This window comes from Anolis carolinensis, chromosome 3 (assembly GCF_035594765.1).
Source record: "Anolis carolinensis isolate JA03-04 chromosome 3, rAnoCar3.1.pri, whole genome shotgun sequence".
Taxonomy (NCBI): Eukaryota; Metazoa; Chordata; class Lepidosauria; order Squamata; family Dactyloidae; genus Anolis; species Anolis carolinensis.
The window spans coordinates 255923431-255939983 of NC_085843.1; the positions used below are offsets into that span (position 1 = coordinate 255923431).

The window sequence follows — 16553 nt, forward strand, 5'->3', positions numbered from 1 at the left end:
ACTACAGAAGCTCAAGCAAACACCAGGAGCCCAAGGAATGAAGCGGAGAGACATCGTCAGGACGGTCCAAGGTCTGGAAAGGAGACAGCGACGGAGTCGAGACACAGACCAGGAGTCAGGAGCCATAGATAGACACAGACCAGAGAGCGATGGCAGAAGCAAGGTCGAGTTCCAATCCAAGGTCCAGAGATTGTAGACATCAATTCAAGGTCCACGAAACAGAATGGCACAAAGAGCCATGGCAACGGAGGCAACAGCAGCTAATGCAAAATAGTAATAACAGTGCAGTCCAGGAAAACCCACACAGTTCCCGCCCTCCGTTGCAGAACAACCCGGATTAACTTACATCTGAAGCAAAGTCCCAGTCCAGTCTTCAATAACATGTACAGGAGACCCAGTGGCGCCCAGCAACACCTTGCCACACGCAAAGTAAAGTGGCTAAACATTCCCAATTTATCCCAATCCCCTGGGCGTCCAAACACCAACGCCCAAACAGCAGGTATCCCAATTCATTAATCCGAATCAGAACTCCACACAGCTAACACCCGTGGGTCGAGTGTCCCAAATTCTTCATCAGAATCCCAATCAACCTGCCCATGCCCAGCTCCATGCACACCTGAGGATCCATCCTCACTCCTCCAAGCAGACCAAGTGGGGTCTGCTTCTGAAGATACCCAAGTTTCCCCAGTGTCAACAGTATACATGGGCCCCGATTCCTTCCCAGGCATCTCCGGTGCCCGTGCCCAGTCAGTGCCCACTTCTTCAGCCACCACCTGTTCCCATTTCTGCATCCATTTCTTCCACAGACTCTCCATCTGAATCTTCCTCAGAAAACTCCCCATCGAGGTCCCTAATTCTCTTTCTGTGCAAATCCTCCAACGAGCCCTCCTCGCGAGGGTTTTTCCTTCCTCTCTTGATCCCACTACTTGTCACGGCCCAGGCTGCAGAGCACCAATAACCATACACAGAGGCCAGAATCTATCTAATATCTTTATTGTAGGAATATATAAAGTTAATAAAAACAAGTGTAGAAAATAGTCCAGAATTAGACCTTTCAGGAAAGGTCAGAATTAGTCCAAAAAAGCAATGTCCAATAAGAAATATTAAGGTCCAAAGTTGTAATCCAATAACCGAAACACTCACTTTGCCAAGCAAAGTGAGGGGAGATGACAAGGTCCTTTAGTCCATGAAACTTGAGCGAGGCTAGGAAATAACTTGATACTTGAAACAAGGCTTGAACGTGGAACAAGGTAACTAAGAACAAGAACAAGGTCCGTGGAATAACTTGATAAATCCGTGGAACAAGGCAAGGATTAATCCTGGGAAACAAGGCAAAGTCCGTAGATAAACAAAGGCTGGGAAGCAAGGCGAAGGCTGGATAGCAAGGCAAGGCTTGAGCAGGAGCGAGGCTTGAACCGGAGCGCGCTGTCCAGACACAACTCGCTCCGTAGGCTGACGAATTGACTCCGCGAAGTTACTACGCGGGTAAAACACCTAAATAGAGTCTAGCTTCCCGCCGAAGCAGTTCTCTGGGAATCAGAACCGAAAGCTAACTCTGAGACCAGATGTGAGACTCCCCAAAGATTCTCACGAGAAGCAGTCTTAATTGGCCACATTCTTAGCTGCAATCCTCGCACTCCTGCGCGAAGCTGAATCCAAACTTCTCTGTTGTTTACAAAACTCCCGGCGCAAGAATACGGGAGAAGTAGGCTCTGGGCTTGTTTGACATACTTCTGGGAGACAACTTTCTTGCAGGTGCAAGGTTCCCAGATCTGCCTGGGAAAGATCTGGCTGAGAGGAATCCAGTTCAGACTGGGAAGGTAAAAAACCCAAGTTTTCATCTTCATCAGGAATTACAATGTCCTGAGCAGGACTACAAGGCCCATGGGTCATCACACTATCCCCCTCCTCAAGGCCCCTCCCAAACTGGGGCCCTCTCCCCGAGGCGCGAGGTCGCGGTTTGGTGGGATAGGTCTGATGAAAGCGACGGGTTAGATCAGGAGCATGGACTGTGGAGGCGTCTTCCCAAGAGCGTTCCTCAGGGCCAAAACCCACCCAGTCAATGAGATATTGTAGGCGGCGGCGGTGAAAGCGAGAATCCAAAATGTCCTCAACCTCGAACTCCTCCTCCCCATTCATCAAAACAGGAGGGGGGGCCGGTTGGTCTGTATCAGGTCGCACACCATCCGCCGGAAGGAGCAGGGAACGGTGAAACACTGGGTGAATGCGCATTGAACGCGGAAGTTGGAGTTTGAAAGTCACGGGGTTAAGTTGCGCCACCACTGGATAGGGACCAATGAAACGGGCATCTAACTTCCGGCAAGGGCGGTGGGAGGGCAGGAAACGAGTGGACAGAAAAACCCGATCTCCTACCTTGATTTCGGGGCCCGGCTGGCGATGTTTGTCAGCGTGGCGTTTATAGTCCTCCTTGGCTTGGTCCAGTTGCTGGAGCAAAAGTTGTTGCACCGCTGTGAGTTCCTGCAGCCAATCCTCTGCTGCGGGAACCTCTGAAGTTTCAATGACAGGGGGAAAGAAACGTGGATGGAAGCCGTAGTTTGCAAAGAACGGCGTTTCTTTTGTAGAAGCTTGAACTCCATTGTTGTAGGCAAACTCAGACAGTGGTAACAGAGAAGCCCAATTGTCCTGTTGATAGTTTACATAACAGCGAAGATACTGCTCCAAAGTGGCATTGGTGCGCTCCGTTTGCCCATCTGTTTGGGGATGATGAGCTGAAGATAAGCGAGAGTCTATGCCCAATAGTTTTTGTAGTGCCTTCCAAAAACGAGAGGTGAATTGAGAACCACGGTCTGTGACTAAACTCTTGGGCAATCCATGTAGTCTGAAAACATGTTGAAGAAATAGATCCGCAGTTTCTTTGGCCGTGGGGAGGCCTTCACAGGGAATGAAATGGGCTAACTTGGTGAATAGGTCCACCACCACCAAAATCGTGGTGAATCCACAGGAAGGTGGTAGGTCAGTGATGAAATCCGCGGAAATTATTTCCCATGGGCGAGATGAGGTAGGAAGGGGGTGTAAAAGCCCTGAGGGCTTCTCCCTTCGTATCTTGGAGCGCTGGCATACTGGGCAGGTGTTGACATATTTTTCCACATCCTTGCGGATCTTGGGCCACCAAAAATCCCTTAGGATCAAATGCATAGTTTTAAATAGTCCGAAGTGTCCTGCTGGTTTGCAGTCATGACACAGACGAAGCGCTTTTTCCCTGCCCGGTCCGGGTGGGATATAAACATGATTTCTATAGCAGAGCAGCCCATCTTTAAGCGAAAAGGGGAAATGCAGACCTTGGCGAAGTTGGTCCTGCGCCCAGGCATCTGCTTGCTGACTAGCCCTGATTTCTTGAGCACAGATGGGTCCTGGAGTAGGGGAAGTTGAACCAATGGGAATGGATTTGGTGTTCCCCACCGTGAGCGTGGCAAAGTTCTCAGGTTGTAGCAGTTGGGATTCAAAGGTCTCCTTGCGTCCTGCAGCGTATTCCGGTTTACGTGACAGGGCGTCTGCTTGCTTGGTTTGGGCTGGGGTCACATAATGGATCTGGAAGTTGAAACGTTCAAAGAATAAAGCCCAACGTTGCTGCCTCTGATTTAGTTTGCGGGCAGTTCTTAGATGTTCTAGATTACGATGATCAGTGTGGACTTCAATGGGAAATTTGGCCCCTTCTAGCCAATGTCTCCAAGTTTCAAAGGCTGCCTTTATGGCCAGTAGTTCTTTTTCCCAAATGGTGTAATTCCTCTCTGGTGTGGTTAGTTGACGAGAATAAAAGGCACAGGGGTGGAGGTGATCTCCCACCGGTTGTAAGAGTACAGCCCCAATTGCCACATCAGAGGCGTCCGCTTGCACCACAAAAGGGGTTCCAGGATTTGGGTGCTGTAGAATTGGCTGGGAGGTGAATAGTTTCTTTAGTTGCTGGAACCCTTTCTCTGCTTGATCAGTCCAGCGGAAAGGCTGCTTTCCACGGATGCAGCTAGTGATGGGGTCGGACCAGCGGGCAAAATCTGGAATGAACTTGCGGTAGTAGTTCGCGAACCCCAAGAAACGCTGCACCTCTTTCTTGTTAGTTGGCGCCCGCCATTCCAATACTGCTGAAACTTTGGCTGGATCCATGGAAAGCCCTAGAGGCGAGATGCGGTAACCAAGGAAATCTACCTCTTGTAGATCAAAAGCGCATTTTTCCAGCTTGGCATAAAGTCCATGATCCCGCAATCGTTGTAACACCATTTTGACGTGGTTCTCATGTTCTGATTGTGATCTGGAAAACACCAAAAAATCGTCCAGGTAGATTATCAAGAACCTGTCTAGATAGTCCTGAAAAATGTCATTGACAAAATGCTGGAACGTTGCGGGGGCTCCGCATAAACCGAAATTCATAACTCGGGACTCAAATAATCCGAATTTGGTCTGGAAGGCGGTCTTCCACTCGTCCCCTTCCCTGATGCGAACTAAGTTGTAAGCCCCCCGAAGATCCAGCTTGGTGTAAACCTTGGCTCCTCGAAGCCGATCCAGTAGATCCGAGATTAAAGGCAGGGGATAGCTGTTCCGCTTGGTGATATTGTTCAATGCTCTGTAGTCCACCACCAAGCGTAGTTCCCCTGACTTCTTCTTCACAAACATCACTGGGGAGGCGGCTGGGGATTGAGAGGGTCTGATGAATCCCTTGCGAAGGTTTGTCTCTAGGAATTCCCTGAGAGCTTCTTGCTCTGGTTCAGTCAGGGAGTAGAGATGCCCTCGCGGGATCGGGGCCCCCTCCACCAAGTCAATGGCACAGTCATAAGGTCTATGTGGGGGTAATTTTTCGGCTTCTTTCTCATTGAATACATCCCAATACTCGGAGTACTTCTTTGGCAAGGTGATGATGGGCTCGGTGTCTGTGGCATGGCATACCTTGGCTACGAGGCAATGGTTTTGGCAGTACGGTGAAGCAAACTGCAGTTCTCTGTTGGACCAGGAGATGTTAGGGTCGTGGAGAGTCAGCCATGGAATTCCCAAAATCACAGGGAAATGGGGGACCTCGGTAACAAAGAAGGAAATCTCTTCCATATGTTCCCTTATCCACATCCTGGTGGGTTCCGACCACTGACTTACGGGGCCCGTCTTGAGGGGACGGCCGTCTATGGCTTGCACCACACGGGCATTCTTGAAATCATGATATTGTAATCCCAGAGAGTCGGCATACTCTCTATCGATGAAATTGTTGGTAGCTCCAGAGTCTATCATGGCGTGGATCATGACGGGTCCCCTTTTTGCTGACCATAATGTGACCACGAGAAGGAACAGGACCCCGGTTGGCGGCTCTTGGATGGATTTTTTGACCGGGTTGGCGAGCCCCTCTACACCCGGTCGTTGGCTTCCCCCGCCGGCTGTGTGCCAGTCGGCTCAGACGCCTTCGTCTCCGTGGAGGACGCCGCCGCAAGACGGGCGGCAGGCTTCCCTTTGGCTGGGCACTCTCTGGCGAAATGGCCCCCGTTCCCGCAGTACCAGCAGAGGTTTAAGCGTTGACGACGGGCCTTCTCGGCGGCATCTAGTCTGGGACGCACATTGCCCAACTGCATCGGCACCTCCTCGCCTCCTCTGGGGTATGGGGTTGGCGGTGGGGGTCTCCACACCGGACGTGGCTGAACGCTGGCGGGAGCGGGGGGTTTTGCCCCGGCTCTACTGCCCTGGCCTCGAACCCACTGTTTCCTGTTGGCAATCATGACTTCAGCCCGTAAACATTGATCAATGAGTGCCTCGAGGGTCTGGGGAGGATCCACCTTGGAGATTTCTTCCAGCATTTCAATGTTGAGACCCTCCCGGAATTGTCCCCTGAGGGCTACATCGTTCCAGCCGGTGTTGTGGGCCAGCACTCGGAACTCGGCTATATACTGAGACATAGGTCTGTCTCCTTGGAAAAGGCGACGGAGTTTGTGACCGGCTGCCTCCAAATTGTCCTCGATTCCCCAAGTCTCCTTGAGGTGGTCCAAGAAGTGTTGCGCTGATCTTAGGTGTGGAGAGGCTTGGTCGAACAGTGCCGTCGCCCAGCTGGCCGCTGGCCCGTCTAGAAGACTGTAAACCCATGCCACTTTGAAGTCTTCTTGGGGAAACTCGGCAGCACGGGCCTCCAGATAAGCTTGACATTGGCGACGGAAGACATGAACCTTAGAAGCTTCTCCAGTAAACTTGGTTGGCAACGCCATGGCCGGAAGACGAACTCCGCGTTCCTTCAAACCCCTTATTTCTCCATCCTGTGCATTGAGCTTATCACGGATTCGGTCCACCTCTTCCTTGTCGATGGTGTAGGTAATCGGCTGGCCGCTCGGCCCAGGTACGGTTCCGGTAGACATTCTGGCCGAGGTTAATTGGTGCTTAGGGAGGCGCGGAGTCAAACTGTCACGGCCCAGGCTGCAGAGCACCAATAACCATACACAGAGGCCAGAATCTATCTAATATCTTTATTGTAGGAATATATAAAGTTAATAAAAACAAGTGTAGAAAATAGTCCAGAATTAGACCTTTCAGGAAAGGTCAGAATTAGTCCAAAAAAGCAATGTCCAATAAGAAATATTAAGGTCCAAAGTTGTAATCCAATAACCGAAACACTCACTTTGCCAAGCAAAGTGAGGGGAGATGACAAGGTCCTTTAGTCCATGAAACTTGAGCGAGGCTAGGAAATAACTTGATACTTGAAACAAGGCTTGAACGTGGAACAAGGTAACTAAGAACAAGAACAAGGTCCGTGGAATAACTTGATAAATCCGTGGAACAAGGCAAGGATTAATCCTGGGAAACAAGGCAAAGTCCGTAGATAAACAAAGGCTGGGAAGCAAGGCGAAGGCTGGATAGCAAGGCAAGGCTTGAGCAGGAGCGAGGCTTGAACCGGAGCGCGCTGTCCAGACACAACTCGCTCCGTAGGCTGACGAATTGACTCCGCGAAGTTACTACGCGGGTAAAACACCTAAATAGAGTCTAGCTTCCCGCCGAAGCAGTTCTCTGGGAATCAGAACCGAAAGCTAACTCTGAGACCAGATGTGAGACTCCCCAAAGATTCTCACGAGAAGCAGTCTTAATTGGCCACATTCTTAGCTGCAATCCTCGCACTCCTGCGCGAAGCTGAATCCAAACTTCTCTGTTGTTTACAAAACTCCCGGCGCAAGAATACGGGAGAAGTAGGCTCTGGGCTTGTTTGACATACTTCTGGGAGACAACTTTCTTGCAGGTGCAAGGTTCCCAGATCTGCCTGGGAAAGATCTGGCTGAGAGGAATCCAGTTCAGACTGGGAAGGTAAAAAACCCAAGTTTTCATCTTCATCAGGAATTACAATGTCCTGAGCAGGACTACAAGGCCCATGGGTCATCACACTACTATCATTCACAGTCCCCGAAGGCGCAGTCACAACAGGAAACGTTCTTTCTGAAATGCCAGAGATCTGTTGATTGTTGCTCAAGGGTCAGACTACATGACATGATAGCTTACTGCATTTCTATGGTGAGGGTACATTCAAGAGCAGTGCTGTAGAACCAGTAACTCTCCAGATGTTGATGAATCATGAACCTCATGGTGTCCCATTCTTGGCTAGAATGACAAGGGATTTGCATTGAAATCTCAAGAGAGTAGAAGAGTCCCAGCTACATGCATCCTATGACAGAGTTAAATAGTTGGCCCATCCTGTATTAGGTTTGTCTCATGTGCCTTATCTGGGCTAATCTGCTCTTAGGTAAATGGGTCTTAAATTATATTTCCACAGATGCAGCACTAATCTCTGTGATTATGGATTGGGTGTCCCAGGGAGCATATAAGGGTTTTCCACACTGAATATTATGGGGGAGGTAGCTCAGTGCACTGTATCATAGGGATGTGGGGAGCAAGGCCACATCCACCAAAGGAGACATGAAATGGTAAACCCAATTGTTTAGTTCATGAATGGGGTAAGCATGGCTCTCAATGCTAATGGATTACAACTGTCATCAGGCTTAGCCAGCACATGGTGAGGAGTGATGGGAGTTGCATATAGAGAGACAGTCTTCTCCACTTCTGGAGTACTGGCTGTCATATGACATTATCAGGCATTTGGGCCCTTTATTCCTAGATGGCAATTTCTACTTGTTAAAGTGAAACAATCAAAAGATCTTTGTGCATTTTTGAGCTCTGTGAATCAGAGTTTTAAGACTGTTATTTCCCTTGATATAGTTTTCCCCTTCAAAAAATAGTCAGATCAATAGCATGTTAAAAGTAAGCAGTAAACCCTATAATCTCTGTGGAGTAGAGTTGTATTAGAGCTGCAAGTAATAGAATGTGATATGTCTTAATCAGGGAAAAACCCATTTCGGTTAAGAGATTTCATATTTCACCGAATACTAAAAACATAGCTGCAGACATTTTATCCAACTTTGAAAAAATGACTGGAAAAAACCGCAGATAGCTTCTGTTTTTGTTGTTGTTATTCTGTTAAGGACTACAAAACTTAAAAGTTAAAGTAGTAATGAAGGACTTTCACATCTGTGAATGATAAATCAGAGATTTCTATAATGATACGTATATTTTCATTTCTAGATTAATCCAATTAAGAGTAAATTTGTCCCCTTTTTGCCAAAGAAATTGAATTAAACATATTAACTTGGGAAGACATGAGAGCAAATTTACTGGGTTCATTAAGCTTAGGAAATTAAATTACAGAAAATTGTGCTTCCTAGTAATAGATTTAAGCTGTAATATTTAGCGAGTCTGCCAAAGAGAACCATAATTCTCATGCAAATATGTATAGTAGTTTAAGAAGAGCCTCCTTCAATATTCTAACAATATATTTAGTCATCTAAAGAATTTCAAAGCACCAAGGCCCTTAAATGGCATGATTGATAGGAAGGTATCAGCAAAACCTGGTTCTCTTTTTTTAGAGAGAAAAAGTGAAAATATGAAAGAGGAGGAGATATATTCTGACCTAAATTCAATTTAATACTAGCAGAATGACATCTATGCTTGTGTAGACACACCGTTCCACTAGTAGTGGTAGAAAGCAGGTGAACAAAAAATTGTGCACCCTTGCCTCTTATTATTTGAGATGCAAGGAAGACAACAGTATTTCCTCTCTTCTCTTTCTTTTTTTTAATTGAATATTTTCCAGCACAATAAAAGATCAAAAGATATATAGACAAGAACTGAAAAACCAAAGAGGAAAAGATGATAAAAGAAAAACAGAATTAGTTAAGAATAATAAGAGACAAATTTACATTTGACTTCCAATTTTCCTTACAATGATATTATAGAGTAGCTATATAAAGTAACCTTCAATTAAACGACCCAATCACACACAAAACATTCTTGGTGTCTTGGTTTTTAGGCCTATTCCTGTGGTTATTTGGGATGCTAACTCAGAAAATTACACTGGATAGACTGCACTAGCTCTAGTTTCTAAGATATGGCTATCATGTTTTTCTATGGGTGAAGTGAAGATGGCGAGTGATAGATAACATCTGTATATCAAAAACTAGAACTGATGGGGGGGGGGGTTGGCTGGTGCCATTTTTGGAATCACCATATCAAATACACCCAGAAGCAGGGCTAATATTTGAGGCACCAAAATGTGTGCTGGTCATTGTTATGATTACCATTGATATGGTTTTACTGCTTTACTGAAGCTACTCATTAGCAAACCCACATCTTAACATGTTATTCTCCCTTTGTTAAAAGTCAATTAAAGGTTTCCAATCTTTCATAAATGTCACCAGTGATTTTTCTCTGATCAATGTTGTTAACTTTTCCATTTCAGCAAAATTTCAGCAACCCATTCCACAAGCCGACTTACATATGAGGAAAATGATCCCACCTATTGCTTATATTTGCATTAAAAACATCTTTATGCATCTTGGACACTTTTTCTAGTGCCAAATACCAATGGCACATCATCTTATCATTCTTTTTAAGGTTATATAACGTAATGTAAATTTAAATTCCTTTGACCACATTTCCAATTTTTCCATCTGTATTATTATTGTATCTAAAATTCTATACCCATTTTATCATGTAATCTTTCACTTGTTCCTCTTTCAATTAAATTTTAACAAAGGTTTATACATTCTGCTGATCAAATGTTCATCACTGTGCACAACTGCATCTCATATTTTGATTTACGGAATACCCAAAATATATTTTCTTATCTATTTTTAATCTTTTTTAATATTTGTCTATAAGAATACTATTGAAAATGATGGACTTTGACCAATAATTCCTCATTTGACTTAGCCCTTCAGCTCATCTATACATTTGTATACAGAATTGCAAACCCTTGGCTTCACACAGCTTAGGTAGGACATTAGAGTAAGATAAGTTTAAATAATTTGCTTCTCAGTGCATATGCTTCAGCCAAACTAAGCTGTAATACTGTCTTCTTTTCTTGGGGAGGTGGTAGAATTCTATCCTTAATGGTCCCAGGGATTTCACAAACTCACTGCAGATTCTCACTCTGATATAAATGGGTGGGAAACACATTTGCCATTTCTTTGGTCTTCTCAAAAAAGAGCAGAAGGATGAAGAAGCTGTGTATATAAACAGTTGTCAGCCAAAACTATGAATCTTTTTAAAGGTTTGAGAGACACTAGTTTAGCTCCAGTTCATATAAAACATTAACTCTCCCAGGACTTTCCTCGTTGCTTGTGCAGCTGGAGCCTTCTTTTTCTCCTGCAGCTGTGACAGTTGAGTTATCAGCATATGTTTTCTGGATGAACAGTAAGTATTACAAGGAAACATGCTATCATGTTAACTTTATTTTGCTTTTGTTCTTTATTGCATTAGGAAGGGAATCAGCAAAATTGGAAGACAACCACTATACTCAAATTTCTTGAGTTTTCTGAAAGCAACAATAGAGTTTGACATTTATTTTATGTAGAAAAGCTATTGTTCCTGCTGTCTGCAAAATATACCCTCCATACACAAAAAGTTCTACCATCTGGAAATAATTTGAGGGGCCTAGGAACTGGATACTTTATATACGTTGTTTGATATTATTACATGGACAATGGAGCTGTTCCATGTTAAGGTTGGATCAGATGAATCACATTTTACCATTCTAGTTAGAAACCAAGACAAGCAATAGTCAACTTCTAAGGGTCCTTCTAGTTCTATCATTTTCTGTAGGCAGTTGCATTTAGGTACTTGCAATGTAGGCTGGTGTCTTCAGATGCATTCACTTCAGATTGTAGGAAAACTATTTGTCCTCACGAAGAAATAGTATATAAATACAGTAGAGTCTCACTTATCCAACATAAACGGGCCGGCAGAACATTGGATAAGTGAATATGTTGGATAATAAGGAGAGATTAAGAAAAAGCCTATTAAACATCAAAATAGGTTATGATTTTACAAATTAAGCACCAAAACATCATGTTATACAACAAATTTGACAGAAAAAGTATTTCATTACACATTAATGCTATGTAGTAATTACTGTATTTACGAATTTAGCACCAAATATCACAATGCATTGAAAACATTGACTACAAAAATGCAGTGGATAATCCAGAACATTGGATAAGTGAGACTCTACTGTACCAGATAAAACTTGGACCTCTATATTAAGGGTCTTACAACTGTAGCAGGTCTGGAGATTAAGTTTCAACGCCAGCACATTTGGTGAACAGTACTGGAGGGAAAAATCTCACTTCTTCAGAATTTTTAGAACAAAACAAAACAGAAAGTGCAACCAGAAGTGATATCTTCTTCAAGCTTGTTTTTTTTTAATTTTGCAGGGTTGGGAAGACTGGGGTGGTAGTCAACATGGATTTATTGGGTGGGAAAAGTAATGCCAGACTAATCTGATCTCTTTTTTCGATAGAACTACAAGCTGGGTAGATTCAGGGAATGCCATGGATGTAGTGTATCTGGATTTCAGTAAGGCCTTCGACAAGGTCCCCCATGACCTGGCAAACAAACTAGTCAAATATTGGCTAGGCAAAACTATGGTTAGGTGGATCTGTAATGGGTTAAGTGAACAAACTCAAAGGGTGCTCAACAATGCTTCCTCTTCATCCAGGAAAGAAGTGATGAGTGGAGTGCTGCAGGGTTCCATTCTGGGCCTGATTCTGTTCACCATTATTATTAATGACTTAGATGAAGGATTAGAAGGCATGATCATCAAGTTTACAGATGACACCAGTTTAGGGGGGGATAGGTAATACTCCAGAAGACAGGAACAGAATTCAAAATGATCTCAGCAGATTAGAGAATGGACCACAACTAACAAAATGAAGTTCAACAGGGACAAAGATACTCCACTTAGGCAGAAAAATGAAATGCAATGATACAGAATGGGAGATGCCTGGCTCGACAGCAGTATGTGTGAAAAAGATCTTGGAGTCTTCGTGGACAACAAATTAAACATGAGGCAATAATGTCATGCGGCAGCTAAAAAAGCCAATGGCCTGCATAAATAGAAGTCTAGTGTCTAGATCTCAGCTTTCTAAAATAAGTGTCATATAAATGTACCAAAATATTCAGTCACAAATATCTTGCTAACTGGAGAACCTCCCTCATGGAGCCCATCATATGACCTGTAATTGAAATATACTACCAATCCATGTCCTCGGTCGTGCTACCCCTCTATTCTGCCTTGGTCAGGCCACACCTGGAATACTGTGTCCAATTCTGGGCACCGCAATTGAAGGGAGATGTTGACAAGCTGGAATGTGTCCAGAGGAGAGTGACTAAAATGATCAAGGGTCTGGAGAACAAGCCCTATGAGGAGCAGCTTAAAGAGCTGGGCATGTTTAACCTGCAGAAGAAAAGGCTGAGAGGAGACATGATGACCATGCATAAATATGTGAGGGGAAGTGATAGGGAGGGGGGGGAGCAAGCTTGCTTTCTGCTGCTCTGGAGACTAGGACATGGAAAAATGGCTTCAAACTACAGGAAAGGAGATTCCACCTAAACATTAGGAAGAACTTCCTAACTGTGAGAGCTGTTCAACAGTGTAACTCTCTGCCTCAGAGTGTGGTGGAGGTTACTTCTTTGGAGGGTGAATGACCAACATTTGGGGGTGCTTTGAATGTGATTTTCCTGCTTCTTGGTAGGGGGTTGGACTGGATGGCCCACAAGGTCTCTTCCAACTCTATGATTCTGTGATTCTAATCTGACTTTAAATCAAATAAAGCCATTCCTTGTGACTTTCATAAATGGCAAAATCCTGTTCCCTCAAATTTTCTCCCAATTGCTTTTGAAGTATTTGGGGGCTGACGGCTGTGGAAAAGCCTTGGAGGTATTTGTCTCCAAGACATATGTTCAGCCCATTGGCCTTACTTAGTTCAATTCATGGTCTCATTAACTTTCTGACCTAATTTGTGAAATGTATGCTTTGCTATACATTATATATAAGGCTACCTTCAAAAATGTATCAGTCAGAATACAAAAGGTGGCTGCTGCTGAGAAGCGTATGATATTATGATCATAGTGTACATATTCTCAAATATTGACACTGATAGCTATCTTATTAGCTTTTAAATTAGAATTGTATTTTTAATATTATGATATCAAAATATTTCTGTGTTCTGCATTACTGTTAGAATTGTGTTCTTTTCTCTTCTTTTTCTTCAGTTTCTTTTATACCCTCCCATTTCCTTTAAACAAATAAATAAATAAATAAGCAAAATAATTACCAGATGCTGGGAACAAATGAAGTGTTCAGAGGAATTCATGTCTAATTTCTGGGTGGTCTTCTATTCAGGCATACTGTCTCCAACAAACATGGAAGTCATGGAGGATGAGCCTGCTAACTCTGCCCTCCTTGCTCCAAACTCTGATCACTTAAACTTGTGCTGAGAAACATCCAAAGCAGGAAGCACATTTTATCTGTGCATGTTCGACATATAGTTTAGAAGCCTGGAAAACTGGGGTTGAATTGGAGGGAACATAAATAGGTACTAATCCCCCAATTCGCAGATGTTTCAGCATTAAAGTGTGATGAGAAGGTTTTACTTCCTCCTTGCATGTTACATGTCACATTGAGAAATTTCCCAGTCAAAAGACACTTCAGCCTCTTTTCAAGCATGGAGAGGCATTGAGCTCATCACATGAGTTAAATTACTTCTGGCTGTCATGCATAGCTCTCCATGGTTGAAAAGAGGCAGAAGGATCCTGAAAGGAGGGAACTTCGGCATTATTTAGAAATTTCCCCCCCGTAGGACACTTAAGCCTCTTTTCAAGCATGGAGAGACACGGAGCTCATCACATGTTCCAGGGCTGAAAAGAGGCAGAAATGTCCTGAAAGGAGGGAACGCTGAACACAGCCCAGCAATCATGTTCAGAGCTCCTACCTCATCTCGCTTTATTCCCATGGTTACAACTAAAAAACAGGTGAGATGGAAACCATCAGTTTCTCCATCCTGTTTCATTGCCCAACCGTCAGCAGTATCTTGTATCCTATGGGCTTTGGGGAGAACCATAGGATCCCATGGAAAGCTATGGTTTAAGCCTGGCTAACTGACTGTCTCTTGTATCCTATGGGGTTTGATGCAGAACAATAGGATGCCATGGAAAGCAATTGGTTTTAACCTGGATCACTGACTTTTGTATTCAATGGGGTTTGATGCAGAACAAAAGGATCCCATGGAAAGAAATGGTTTTAACTTGGATCATGGTCTCTTATATCATATGGGGTTTAGGGCAGAGCGATATTATCCTATGGAAAGAATTATCGAAGCAGATAATCCACATTATCTTCTTCGAACTGAACTGCCAGATAATCCAGTTCAAAGCATATATTCTGGATTTTATATGGCAGTGTACAAGGGACCTGAATCAGAACTCATATAATCATGAAAGTTATGCAGAGTCAGGCCTGTTTAAAACGTGGATGGAGGACCACTGAGGAATGCTAGGTGCTGCAGGCTATATTTCATAGGAAGGCAATGGAAAACCACCTCTGAATATTCCTTTCCTAAGAAAACCTTATACAACTGATGGGTTTTCAAACAATGACAGGCAACTTGGAAACACACACATTCATATGTATTATGAGATGACTGTGTGTCCAGGGCTGGAACCAACCACATGCAGCAAGGTAAAAACAACTGGCTTGGGTGATACACTTTTGGGGATGGAAATAAACATGGATTGGTAGTATATTTCAATTGCAGGTCATATGATGGGTTCCATGAGGTTCTCCATGTAGCAAGATATTTGTGACTGAATATTTTGGTACATTTATATAACACTTATTTTAGAAAGCTGAGAATGGTTTATCATGCAATGGCATTCTCAGTAATTTTTCCAAACAGGAATGAATGAGCTCACTTCTACAATTGTACAATATAGGAGCATTGGCTGTTCTTCAACCTTTCACTGGGACCATTTATTTACTTTATTTGTCCTTGTAAAACTCATGACATAAAAACATGCCCCAAACAGAAAATATGTTATGGTTATTTGGAAATGTTTTATGTTTTAATGACAAATCTTTGTTGATTTTCCCAACCCAATTTATTTTAGACCTATGAGATGTTCCTCATTAAAATAATAACTATCATGTTCCAATAGTCTAATGACAGCAGAATAATTAAAATATTGTGTCTTATGATGCCTTAATATGGAATTGCTCATTAATACTATACATTCTTTTGCCAACATTCACAACCTAAATTCAGTGCCAACCATTATCCACAGTGGTTTTCCTGTGTAAACAAAAAGATGGTACAGTATGTGCGGTCAAAATTAAGACTTTTCTGTTAATTCACTGCATCACTTGCACAAAATTAATACAGTTACAATCATGTAGGACACTATTTTAATTCTTACATTAAAAACATTTTAAACCTTGGTAACTGTTCCTGATTTTGGGGGGAAAAAATAATAAATCCTGTCTTCCCCCACCCATTTCCTCTTAAAGAATTATCCCAAGCTTCTGTAAATTTTTAACATTGCTCTTTATAAATGTTGCAGGGGTTATAGAAAGGAGAAAGGCCTATAAGAAGTTTAATGGGTCCCAGTTTAGCCATTTGTAATGGGGATTTAACTGCTTTGTTTGTGAGCCTCAGCGAAGAAAACAGATTACCTTCATCAAGTGTTAATACTCCAGAGTCAATCTAAACCCTGTTCAGCTATAGAATGCTATCATGGGATATCAATAAGTGCTATGAACACTAATCTAGTAAACCTGTCAGCTGCTATATACAAAGATTATTTCTATATCCTGGCTCCATGTTTACTGCCTTTCTCGCTGAAAGATGTATGCCTTTCAGAGGCAACACTGGGGACTAATTTCAGAATCACGAAGAGCCTACACAGAACAATTCAAATTTTAGGAATGAAAGCCATGTCTTCCAATTTTGTGTGCATCAAGACAATTTGTTGGAGAACACTGGCATTTCATCGAAACTGAAAACAAATCTCCCAGTGGATTTAGTGATTTTTAAAGAATAATATTATGATAAGAAATAAATAATGGGTGCATCTACAGTGTAGATGCAATACATTTTGATATCACTGTAACTGCCATGGCTCAGTGTGATGGAATCATGGGAGTCATAATTTGGTGAGACACCAGTGCCATTTGGCAGAGAATGCTAAAGACTTTATAAAAC

At 43.3% G+C, this 16553-nt stretch overlaps 1 long non-coding RNA gene across 1 annotated transcript in view; it reads left to right on the forward strand.

Moving 5' to 3' along the window:
* The first annotated feature begins 10475 nt into the window (after nt 1-10475).
* Nucleotides 10476-16553, forward strand: part of LOC134297865 (uncharacterized) — a 64835-nt gene continuing 58757 nt past the window's right edge. Inside the window, exon 1 of the long non-coding RNA XR_010004742.1 lies at nt 10476-10710. This is a non-coding gene — a long non-coding RNA (uncharacterized LOC134297865). The remainder of the gene's footprint in view (nt 10711-16553) is intronic.